General features: G+C 36.9%; 1 long non-coding RNA gene across 2 annotated transcripts; it reads left to right on the top strand.

Annotated features, from left to right (window-relative positions):
- The first annotated feature begins 8,341 nt into the window (after positions 1 to 8,341).
- LOC107774256 (uncharacterized) lies at positions 8,342 to 11,250 on the top strand. 2 transcript variants are annotated; one of them, XR_012698265.1, is made up of 3 exons: positions 8,342 to 10,531; positions 10,618 to 10,694; positions 10,789 to 11,250. It is a non-coding gene; the product is annotated as an uncharacterized LOC107774256 (long non-coding RNA). The 2 variants fall into 2 exon arrangements; XR_001645458.2 differs by having other exon boundaries at positions 8,342 to 10,694.
- Positions 11,251 to 11,600: the final 350 nt, after the last annotated feature.

Here is an 11,600-nt window from a genome sequence, read left to right as displayed (position 1 = left end):
ATGCGAAAAAGTCACTGAGCCTGTTGTCGTCGCAAATGCGATAATTTTGTCGCAAATGCTAACCCAACCTGTCCGCAAATGCAAACAATACTTCGCAAAAGTGAAGCAGTAACAAGTCAGTCATTGGTAACAATTGCGACCAAATACTTTGCAAATACGAAGCCTTTCTCGCAAATGCAAACTGTCACGACCCAATTTTCCCTCTATTGGGTATCGTGATGGCACCTAGTCTTAGAGACTAGGTAAGCCTAACATTTACTGAATAACAACAATAAAAAATAACATCTAACAACTTTTGAAATAGAAATCTCTATAATATTTACAATTTCCAAAACCGGTAGTACAAGTCATAAGCTCTACAGAGTGTTTGGTAGAAAACTTCTAAATACAACTATCCAGAAATAAGAATAAATAGTGCAAAATAAAAACTTGAAGGTGACTCCGAAGCCTGCGAACGCAGGAGCAGGTTTACCTTGAGTCTCCACAACAACGACCCGTACAGCTGCTAACGAACAAATACCTGGATCTGCACAAAAATATGCAGAAGTGTAGAATGAGCACACCACAACGGTGCCCAGAAAGTATCAAGACTAACCTCGTTGGAGTAGTGACGAGGAACAGTCAAGACACCCACTGGTCTAATAAACTGAACAAGTATAAGTATATGAACAACAGAAATATGCAATATGGCTCACAATACAGAAATGACAATAATAAAGGAAACAACAAGTATCAGCGAAATACCATAAAAATAACTCAAAAAAATGAATGGAACACAACCTAAATCCAGAATCACAAATACAGCAAGGACAAGTAATAACTCAGCAACTACAACCGCTTTTACATCAGGTTTTAGTCAACAAACTCCACGAGGTACAAAACCTCGGACAGATCATAATTCACAGGTCTCAATACCTGAACCTTAACACTTGGCATCATGTGCTCTCATAACACCTCATAACCGCACTGACGACTCACGTCCCAATAGAGCTATTCTCACGTAGAAGGCAAGTAAACAAGGGTGAGCATCTATGCCCAACAATATCAAGAAAACCTCTTATCCGATAAGAGTACTTAACTACGTGTATGCTTGTGCAAGTGTCCTAACATAGTCCATACCAGCAAATAAGCATAAGGAAAAAGAACGGACAACACGTAGAATATTTTCTCACAATTTTCACAAGATAAAGCTCACACAGGTAAGTGTACCACTATACAAATATCAACAACAAGAATGCCCCCAGGCCATCACAAATCATCACAAATCAATACCTGACACAACCCACCTTGTCTCGCCACATGTGCAATAATAAAGTAAGTGCCCACTTTGTCTCGCCACACGTGCATAACAATTTTCCCACCTTGTCTCGCCACATTTGCAATAATAAACTAAGTGCCCGCCTTGTCTTGCCACACATGCATAACAATGTTCCCACCTTGTCTCGCCATATGCGCAACTCCCCCTGCACACACACACACACACACACACACACACACACACACACACACACACACACATATATACCGCCTTGTCTCGCCGCATGTGCGAATATCAATAGTAACAATAGCACGGCCGAAACCTCGTGCAACCCCATAACAACAACCGCATGGCAGAAACTTGGTGCATCACCACTATAAGTACAACAACAACAAATGACAATAATACAAGGATACGACAATTAGGTCAACTCAGAAATTCCAGAACTCAAGGAAACGGAGGAACTAATTCACAAGGAGTAGCCACAATAGAGAACGTTACTCATAATAAGAACAGCTCAACAAGAAAGGAAATATTATGTAACAATGGTCCATAATGTACAGTTCGACAACGAGGGAGCTAACACAAGATGAATAATTCCAAATAAGGACAAGTCAACTAAAATATAAGATATCTAACTTCTTTTAAGATTGGGCAATTAAGAGAGAGATACAACAACTCCAATTAAGGATAAGCAGTATAAGGATAATCACTTGCCTCAATTAAGGATGAACAATTACAGAAGAGATAATTATAATTTCAGATAAAGATAAGCAGTTAGAAAAAAGACAACACGGCAATAGAAGAGATACAATTTCAGTTAAGGCACACATGAATCAAATGAACAACAAAAGTGGATCATGAAGCAATTACTTCCAATTAAAGCAGGTAGAAGTGAAACTGGAAATTAAGAAACATAATCATAACGAGAACAACTGCATATTCAGTGAATACAAGGACCTAAGAATCCCTAAAGGCCAATTTTTCACAAATAAGTCTGGGCACGTACTCGTCACCTCGCGTACACGGACAACAATTAGCATAGAAGACTCAAATCCTAAGGGGTAGTTCCCCCACACGAAGTTATGCAAGATACTTACCTCAAAGAAGACAGACCGATACTCAAAAATGAACTTCTCGGGTGAAATGACCTCCAGACGGCTCAAATCTAATCAAAATAACTTCAAATCACAAATAAAATTCACAAGAGACTATTCTGGATCATAAAGCTTCAATCTTTATCAAAATCTAAAAACCGGTCCAAAAGTCAACCCCCGGACTTGCACCTCGGAACCCGATAAATTTCACAAAACCCGAATACCCATTCCGGTATGAGTCAACCATACAAAAATTATCAAATTCCGATACCATTTCGTCCCTCAAATTATGATTTTTCATTTTGAAAATTTTCTTCAAAAACCATAATTTTTCCCAACTCAAAACACAAATTAAATGATAAAAATAAAGATAAAATCATAGAATATAATAAATTCTAGGTGAAGAACACTTACCCAATCGATTTGCTTGAAAAACCCGCAAGGAATCGCTCAAAACCGAGCTCTATAAGTGAAGATATGATAAAAATGGCCTAACCCTCGATTTGAAGATCTTATATTTTGCCCAGGTGTTTATGTATCACGAACGCGGAAGAGCAATCGCGTTTGCGAAGAAGGAAAATGAAATCTGCCCAGTAATGCTTCGCGAATGCGACTACACGTTCGCGAATGCGGAGAGGAAAAGTCTGATGGCCCAATAACTGCTCTTCACGAACGCGTGAAGTAGTACGCAAACACGAAGAGTGGAATGGCATAGCTACGCGAACGCATGGGATGACGAACGCGAAGAAGGAGGTGGCTGAACTTCACGAATGGAAGAGGGTGACTGCGAATGCGAAGAGGAAATATTTCACCCTCCAAAATAACGCTACGCTAACGCGAAGAAGGAAACCAGATGACAGATTCAGCAGTTCAAAAACAGAAGGAAATGACCCGTAGCCCATCCGAAACACACCCGAGGCCCCCAGGACCCTGTCCAAACATACCAACAAGTTCCATAACCTAACACGGACTTGCTTGAGGTCTCAAATCATATCACAACATCGAAACTATGAATCACACAAAGAATCAAACTTATGAACTTTCAAATCTTCCAACTTCTAAAACTCGTGCCGAAACCTATCAAACCAACCTGGAATGACGTCAAATTTTGCAGGCAAGTCCCAAATAACATAACAGAGCTGTTCCAACTCTCGGAATCGCATTCCGACCCCGATATCAAAAAGTCCACTTCCGGTCCAAATCTCCAAAAATTCAACTTTTTGCCATTTCAAGCAAAAATCAGCTAGAGACCTCAGATTCACAGTCTGGATACACTCCTAAGTCCAAAATAACCCAACGGAGCTAACGGAACCGACGGAACTCCATTCTGGAGTCGTCTTCACATAGTTCCGACTACGGTAAAAAATCCTAAGATTTAAACTTCCGTTTTAGGGACTAAGTGTCCCAAATCACTCCGAATCATTCGGTAACTAAATTCAACCACGCACACAAGTCAATACACATAATACGAAGCCGCTCAGGGCCTTATGCGACCGAACGAGACTTAAATTCTCAAAACGATCGACCGGGTCGTTACACAAAGTCTTCCCAACCCACCCCATGCTTGCAAATGCGACTCATTATTCGCAAAAGCGAGGCTCGCATTTGCGGGACAGACCTCGCAAATGCGAGATCTGCAGGTAATGCCAGAAGTAAAGATGCATCAGCTATCTCTCTAAGCATCACTCGAGCCCCTCGGGCTCCAAACTAAACATGCACACAAGTATAATAACATCATACGAACTCGCTCGCATGATCAAAACACCAAAATAATACCTATAACTATGAATCGGACACCAAAACAAATAAATTTTTTAAAGAAACTTAAGAACTTTCAAATTTTCAACCGGACACCCGAATCACGTCAAATCAACTCTGTTTTGCATCAAATTTTGCAGACAAGTCATAAATACTAAAAATGAACCTATACAAGGTTCCGGAACCGTAATCCGAACCCAGTTTTAATAAAGTCAACATACGGTCAAACTTATGAATTCTTTAAACTTTTAAACTTTTAGTTTTCAACAAATTACGTTAAATCAAGCTAGGGACTTCTGAATTCGATTTCGGACATATGCCCAAGTCCCAAATCACGATACGGACCCACCGAGACAGTCAAAATACTAATCTGGGTTTGTTTGCTCAAAATATTGACCGAAGTCAACTCAAATGAGTTTTAATGTACGATTTTATATTTTCATCAATTGTTTACATAAAAACCTTCCGGTAGAAGACACAAACTGCTCACGCAAATCAAGGAAGGCTAAAATAGAGCTAATCGAGGTTTCGAAACACAAAAATATGGGCTAAAACTGAAAATGACTTATCGGGTCATCACATTTACTAGTTTTAGAGACTAGGTGCCATCACGATCCTTAGGTGCCATCATGATCCACAAAGTATCACGACCCAAAATTTCACCTTAAGGATCGTGATGGCACCTAATTCTTAGGACTAGGTAAGCCTAACACATAATGATATCAACATAAATAACAACCAAAATAGCAATGAAAACTAAGGAGTATCATAATATAACCAACAACGAAAAATAATAGTCATAAATCCCAAAACCCGGTAACACTGAGCCATAAGCTCTACAATAATACAAAATAAATCTCAATGTGTACATGAGTGTTTGGAATATGTAAACAATATCAAAACAACTGGAGAGGGTGACTCTGAGGCATGTGAGCGGAATAGCCGGTGTACCTTGAAGTCTCCACAACTATCTCAAAATTAGCTCACTAGCGACTGTCACGCTTAGAGGCACCTAGATCTGCACAAAAATATGTAAAAATGTAGTATGAGTACACCACAATCAGTACCCAATAAGTACCAAGAATAATCTCGGTGGAGTAGTGACGAGGTTCAAGTCAAGGCACTCGCTAGACATAAAACCTCTGTGAAATATCAATATAAAGCTAACAACAGAAAACAAAATCAATAAATGGCAACAAAGAGTAGACATGTGATAATACAATAAATTAGCCCAAACACAGTTAAAATACAAGTAAATTAATTAAGAAAAACAATGATAGTTCACATCCTCAAGCCGTTTCAACACAAGATTTACAACAAAAATTACCCCGAGGTACCACACCTCATAATCACAAATCACAAATCACATTTTACAGCATTTTTTCCAAAATTGCTTCACGTGCATAAGCCCCCTTATCTTGCCGCATGCGCGTCAATATATACACCACCCTTATTCCACCGCATGCGTATCTCAATCACAACAAAACAATAACAATCACCCGTACCTCACGTACACATGTACCACAATATCACCACAATAATAATACCAATGCCACAACAAGATATAGTCTATGGCTCAACAACAATATGTACAAGAATCATCACAATAATATAAGGGTGTAGAGAGTGAACAACAAATAAAAGCATGTTTCATATGTCAAACAACTCTAAATCAAGGCATATAAATAGCCTAAGAGCCTAACACGGTCAATTACCACACATAAGAACGTGTACACACTCATCACCTCATGTACACGTCTTTCATATAGTATAATTAATTTAATTAGACCAAATCCTAAGGGGTAATTTCTCCCGCACAAAAGTAGGCAAGATACTTACCTCAAATAAGCTAAATCAAACCTCTAATAAGCCCTTCCCACGTGAAGCAACCTCTGAATGGCTTGAATCTAGCCAAAATAACTTAATATCATAAATAAAAGCCAAAGAAAACAATTCTGAATAATAACACTTCGATATTTAACTAAAATAAAAAAGTCAACCCTGGGATCACACTCCGGAACCCGAATACGAGTCTAACCATACTAATTTCATTCAAATCCGACTCTGAATCGATGTTCAAATATCAAATATTCACTTTAGAAAAGTTTTGCCCAAATCCCCAAATTTCTCTTGCTAAACCCCATAATTTGATGTTAAATCTAGTGGTAGATTCATGCATAACCATCTCGGATCACAACCAAACTCTGCACACAAGTTTCAAATGACAAAATGAACATATTCTAACTTCTGAAACAATATTCCGAGCCCGATATCATCAAAGTCAAGCCTCGATCAATCCTATCACCCTTCCAAATCTTCAACTTTTGAACTTTCGCCAATTCGAGCCAAAACGACCTAGGAACCTCCAAATCCAAATCCGGATATAAGCCTAAGTCCAAAATTACCATGCGAAACTATTGAAACCATCAAAACACCATTCTAGAGTCATATATATAAAAGTCAAACTTCGATCAACTCTTACAACTTAAGCCTCCAACCAAGGGACTAAGTGTCCCAAATCAATCCAAAACTCTCCCGAAACGAAACCAATCACCCCGAAAAGTTACGTAACCACAAATAAACATATTTAAAGCATCAAATAGGGAAAATGAGGCTAAAATACTTAAAACGACCGATTGAATCGTTACACAAGGTGTGATTCCCGATTGGAATTGATTAACTAAATGAGAGAATTCTGTAATTAGCATTTACAAATATTGCAAAAGATTTGAACATAAAAGAATAATTAATATAGTAAGGAAAGCATAGAAATATTTACATAAAATATGTGTGATCAAATAGATATGTAAAGTATATGAAAGAATTCATGTATATAAAGTATATGAAATTTATATTAACAAGTAAGGTGTCTCAAAAGTGACCAAAATAATTTGGTTAGAGTAGTGAATTTTAAACAAATGACTTTATAGGAAAGAACCGTTTTCAAATGAATATGGAGAGACTAAAATTGTTGGCTTCAAAAGAATTAATTAAGTAAATAAAGAATGAATAATACAGAAAAGGGTTACCAAAAATGAATGAGTATACTAAAGAATTATTCCCAGGCGAATAAAGATTAACAAATTGACTAGAAATTTAACCCTAGCGAATCAATTAGGTGAAGGGTATTTATCTAACAAATGAGTGGATAGAACTATTCTAAAATTTGTATATAATATGACTAGACTTTGATAAAAAAAAATTTATTGAAGAATAACATGTGAAAATAGTCGTTAAGAATGAACAAGTATGACTAAAACTTATTTTTAAATAAATAAAAAATATTTGAATAAAGTGACTAACAATTAACTCAAAATATTTTACTGAGAAATGAATCGTGTATGAGAGAACTTTGTAAAAATGAATTAATACTTACAAAGAAAAATAATTCCCAAATAATTAATGAATGATTAAAAGATATATAAATGAAGTAACTAGATATAATCCTAATGTCGTGAGATAAGCTAAGGACAAAATAACCTTTTGCAGATTATTTACATGTATATATTAATAAATAAAACGTGTAAAGACTAATTTTAAAGAATTGATTAGCTATAATCTATTACTAATCGAAATCACTCAAAGACCCTATTGTAGGAAATTATGTTAACATAACAAAATCATAAGTCCATATTCACTTGAAGCGAATTGACTAACTTCATTAGCTAAACATATACCAAATTCAAGTTAATTGTTTCAACTATAGAATTATACCAAAAGTCTAAGTATTTATGAACATGTGATTAATTAAACTAAAATATTAAGAGATACATTAATTATTAACTAAATACAATAATTCTAAATATTATTAGCAAGCAAATAGACGAACAAGCATGTCACGAGTAAGCGCTAATCCCTACTCAACATCCTAAAGTAATATTTTTCACCGTACTTGTGAGTTTCATCTACATCCTAGAATGGGAAGTACGAAGTGCGAGATTTGACGGGAATACGTATTTGATTTTTCTTCAAACGTCGTCTTTTGGAAGCAACTTCGTGTAAGAATGCCTCGCAAAAGTAAAAATAAAAGAGACTAGTAAGTTAATGAAATAATAATTAAACGAAAAATGTTGTACAAAGGTAATTCTCTTTGAAAATAATTCCTTTTTGAAAATGTTTTTGGAAAAGGGTTTTTAAAAGTAGTTTTGGAAAATAATTTTGGAGGCTCAGATTATATGTTTGTTCCGTCTAGAAATGACAAGGGGAATCGCCTTGGTTGCGACTACGATGTCTATCCGTGTCACCATCCAAAGATTTGGTTCATCACATTTCTATTCTTACTTTTTCGATGAGTTTATCGTCATCGCCTCTTTCATTTTGCGCCTGGTTCGGAGGGTCAATCGGAGGGACATGACCTCAATATCTCGGGGTTATTTTCATCGGCCTTAATTTAACATCGTAAGGTTCTGTTCTGCATCAGGCCATATCTTTAGGCAAAATAATATTTTAAACTCAAAAATATGCACATTTGTGGATCATAATCAGTAATAGCAATCAGATAGTGTAACGGCGTATCATAAACCAACAAGAATCAATGGTAAACAAATTAGTGCCGCCAACTGACGATCCAACGAGCAACAAACCCAAAATAATGAATAAGCTTCAGAGAAAATGGTGGAAATTAATAGCAAAAATGAAAGCAAAATTCTTGCATCAATAGCAAATCCGCGGAGCAGCGGTCAAAGGACCAAAGACAAAGTCGCCGGAATTGATTCCGGCCAGATCTTCACATTTTTCGGCGTTAAAATAATAAAATATACCAAACGATATCAAGATAGTGCTGCTTTGACGGCAAATAGTGCCGGAACAACGACCAAACAAAAGCCTAACGAGTCGCCGGAGTTAACTTCATTTCCGGCCAGATCTTGTTAGATTCGGCCTGATTCTGATGGGTTTGACACCTACAAAGTAGAAGAGAGTTAAAAGAAAATAGAGAGTGAGGAGCGACGAGGATGGGGAGTGAAGCAACAGTGGTGGGCGGCCGTTTTCCGACCAATGACCACCGGTAGTAGCGCGGGGAGAGGAGGAGGCAGCGAGAAATGGAGTAAGGGAGAGGGGAAGAAGATAGGGGAGCAGTTATGGTGTAAAGGTGGTTGCCAGTCGGTCGGTGACCAATTCCGGTGGCGGCAGTGGAGGCAAGGAGGGTTGAGAGAGGTGGGGGTAACGACTGCCAATGGAGTAGGGGTCGGCATAATACCGGTCGAACCGTGAATTTCGATTTTTCGATTTCGGTTTAAGCGGTTATTCGGTCGGTGCACGATTTTTAAATTATTAAATTTTGATTTTTCGATACGGTTTACGGTTTTGGTATTTCGATTTTCGATTAAACCGAAAAATCAAAATTTTGGGTATTAGTTGAGAAAAATAGGTTTGAACATATGAGTTCTTTTGAGAGTCCAAAACTTAAGGCTGAAGCCCAATAGTCCAATACCCATTTGAAGCACACCCAATTTATCCAAACCTAAGACTTAATCACTTAGTGACTTACTCTTACCGACTTACGTTCCCACCTTAGAATTAGAAATCAAAAATTAGATTTAGGGTTCCTCTAGTCCTCTCACCTCAGTGCGACTGCTGCAGTGTTGCCGACGCCCGATTGTGACGCCTTCTTCCTCAGCTCGTCGCTCATCCTTCTTCCTCAGGTTAGTGTGACTTCTTCTGAGTTCCTTTTCAGTTTTCTTCCTCAACTCATTCGATTTTGGTGTAGATCTTGTACCTTTTGGTGTACCTTTTAGAGTTTGCTCATCAATTATTTGATGTAAAATTTGGTTATGCCCTTCACTGGAAACATGTTCACTAGAAATTTGATGTAAAATTTTGGTGTACCTTTTAGAGTTCGCTCATCAATTTCGTGTTTTGTGCTCACTGGAAACATATTTTGGTTGGGTTTTGATTGAACTCTGGTTGGGCTTGAAACTTGGTTTGTAGTTAGGCTTTATCTGATTTATAAATTTTTACCTTATTAAAAAAAATATTTGTTATAGGTGTTCCGACCTTAATTCCGTTTTCATTCGATTTTTTATAGATGGCAGAATTTGAAAGTAGAGTAAGTGAGGTGGGTTCATCTAAAAGCGAACCTACTTCTTTACCTACAAATTCTGTTGAAACTAGTCAAGGCCTAAAAATAAGAAAATCCGTACAATATAGATCAACTGCTTGGGATCATTTTGAAAAGTTTAAAGATGATAATGGAGGTGATAGAGCAAAGTGTAAACATTGTGGTTGTGATTATAAGCTGATTCACGTGTTGCATCGGAATGTGCATTTAGCACCAGTGGCAGCATTCTTGATTCATTTAGGAGTTCATTGACTCCTCGGTTGGTGCAAAGTCATGTTTGTGTTCAAGATTGGTTTAGATGTGAGGGTACTCCTATTAATGTTGAAGAAGGTTTGGAGTTTCTTGAGCAAATTGAACTTGGTAAGATTTTGCGTTTTATGAGTGTTTTAGTGAAAATTAGTTTACTTTGTAAGTTTAAATGACACACTTTATCAAATTATATTTAGATATGGCAACGAGCGAAAGAGAAACTTGCATTGTTGAAAGAGATACTAGCATTGTTGATGCATAGTTTGAACAAGTGGTAACTTTAAAGATTTGCTTGTTTTATGATATCCTTTTGTTATTTATAATTAAAAATATTTTATTAACTTGTGATCTTTTCTTTTTTTTGTAAGTTCAACTATGCCTCGTGGTCCTAAAGCTAGATCGCGTATTTGGGAACATTTTGAGCTAGTTGAAGTAAATGAAGAAGCCCGCAAAGCAAAGTGCCTTTATTGTGGTCGAGTTTATAATTGTCATCCAAAGTATTATGACACTTTTGGCTTAGTGAAGCACATTAAGAAGTGTCTCATGCCTCATTCAGTGATTCGTATTTAAGACTTTAAGTATCCTTTTCTAGACTTACTTTGTGGCTTGTGGGTTGTGACTAGTTTGCCACTCTTTTGTTGTTTGGTGATGGTATTTCTAGACTTGTTTTAGACTTTGGTAGCTGCGAGATTTAGCACAGTGTTTGCTGAACTGTGCGATATTTTACTACTTGGATGTTTGACGTTGTTAATTGTTATATTGTGAAATCCTGTTGTGTTCTGTTTGGACTTGAAAGGTTAGCTTGTTTGTGAAATTCAGTGATTCGTATATTGCTAGCTTGTTTGGACTTGAAAGGTTAATTGTTATATTGTGAAATCCTGCTATTGTTCATGTTTGGATGCTGCCAGAAGTTACAATGTTACATCCATAAAAGATAAAACGTTATGCCCACTGCCCAGTGGCTCAAGATGCAAAAATCACTGGACTGGAAGTTTATGACCACTGGAAGTAAATCCAAGATATAAAAATCTTGAACCGTTAATAACCGAAAAACTAAACCGAAAATAACCGAACCGAACTTTAAAAAAATCACACTGAACAGTAAATACTTTGGTTTGATTTGGTTATTAATATTACAAAATCGAAAATCGATAAACCGAATCGAACTTTCATAATAACC

Source organism: Nicotiana tabacum, chromosome 13 (genome assembly GCF_000715075.1).
Source record: "Nicotiana tabacum cultivar K326 chromosome 13, ASM71507v2, whole genome shotgun sequence".
Lineage (NCBI taxonomy): Eukaryota > Viridiplantae > Streptophyta > Magnoliopsida > Solanales > Solanaceae > Nicotiana > Nicotiana tabacum.
The sequence above is the reverse complement of the archived record's forward strand: the minus strand, read 5'-3'. Positions and strand labels throughout refer to the sequence as shown.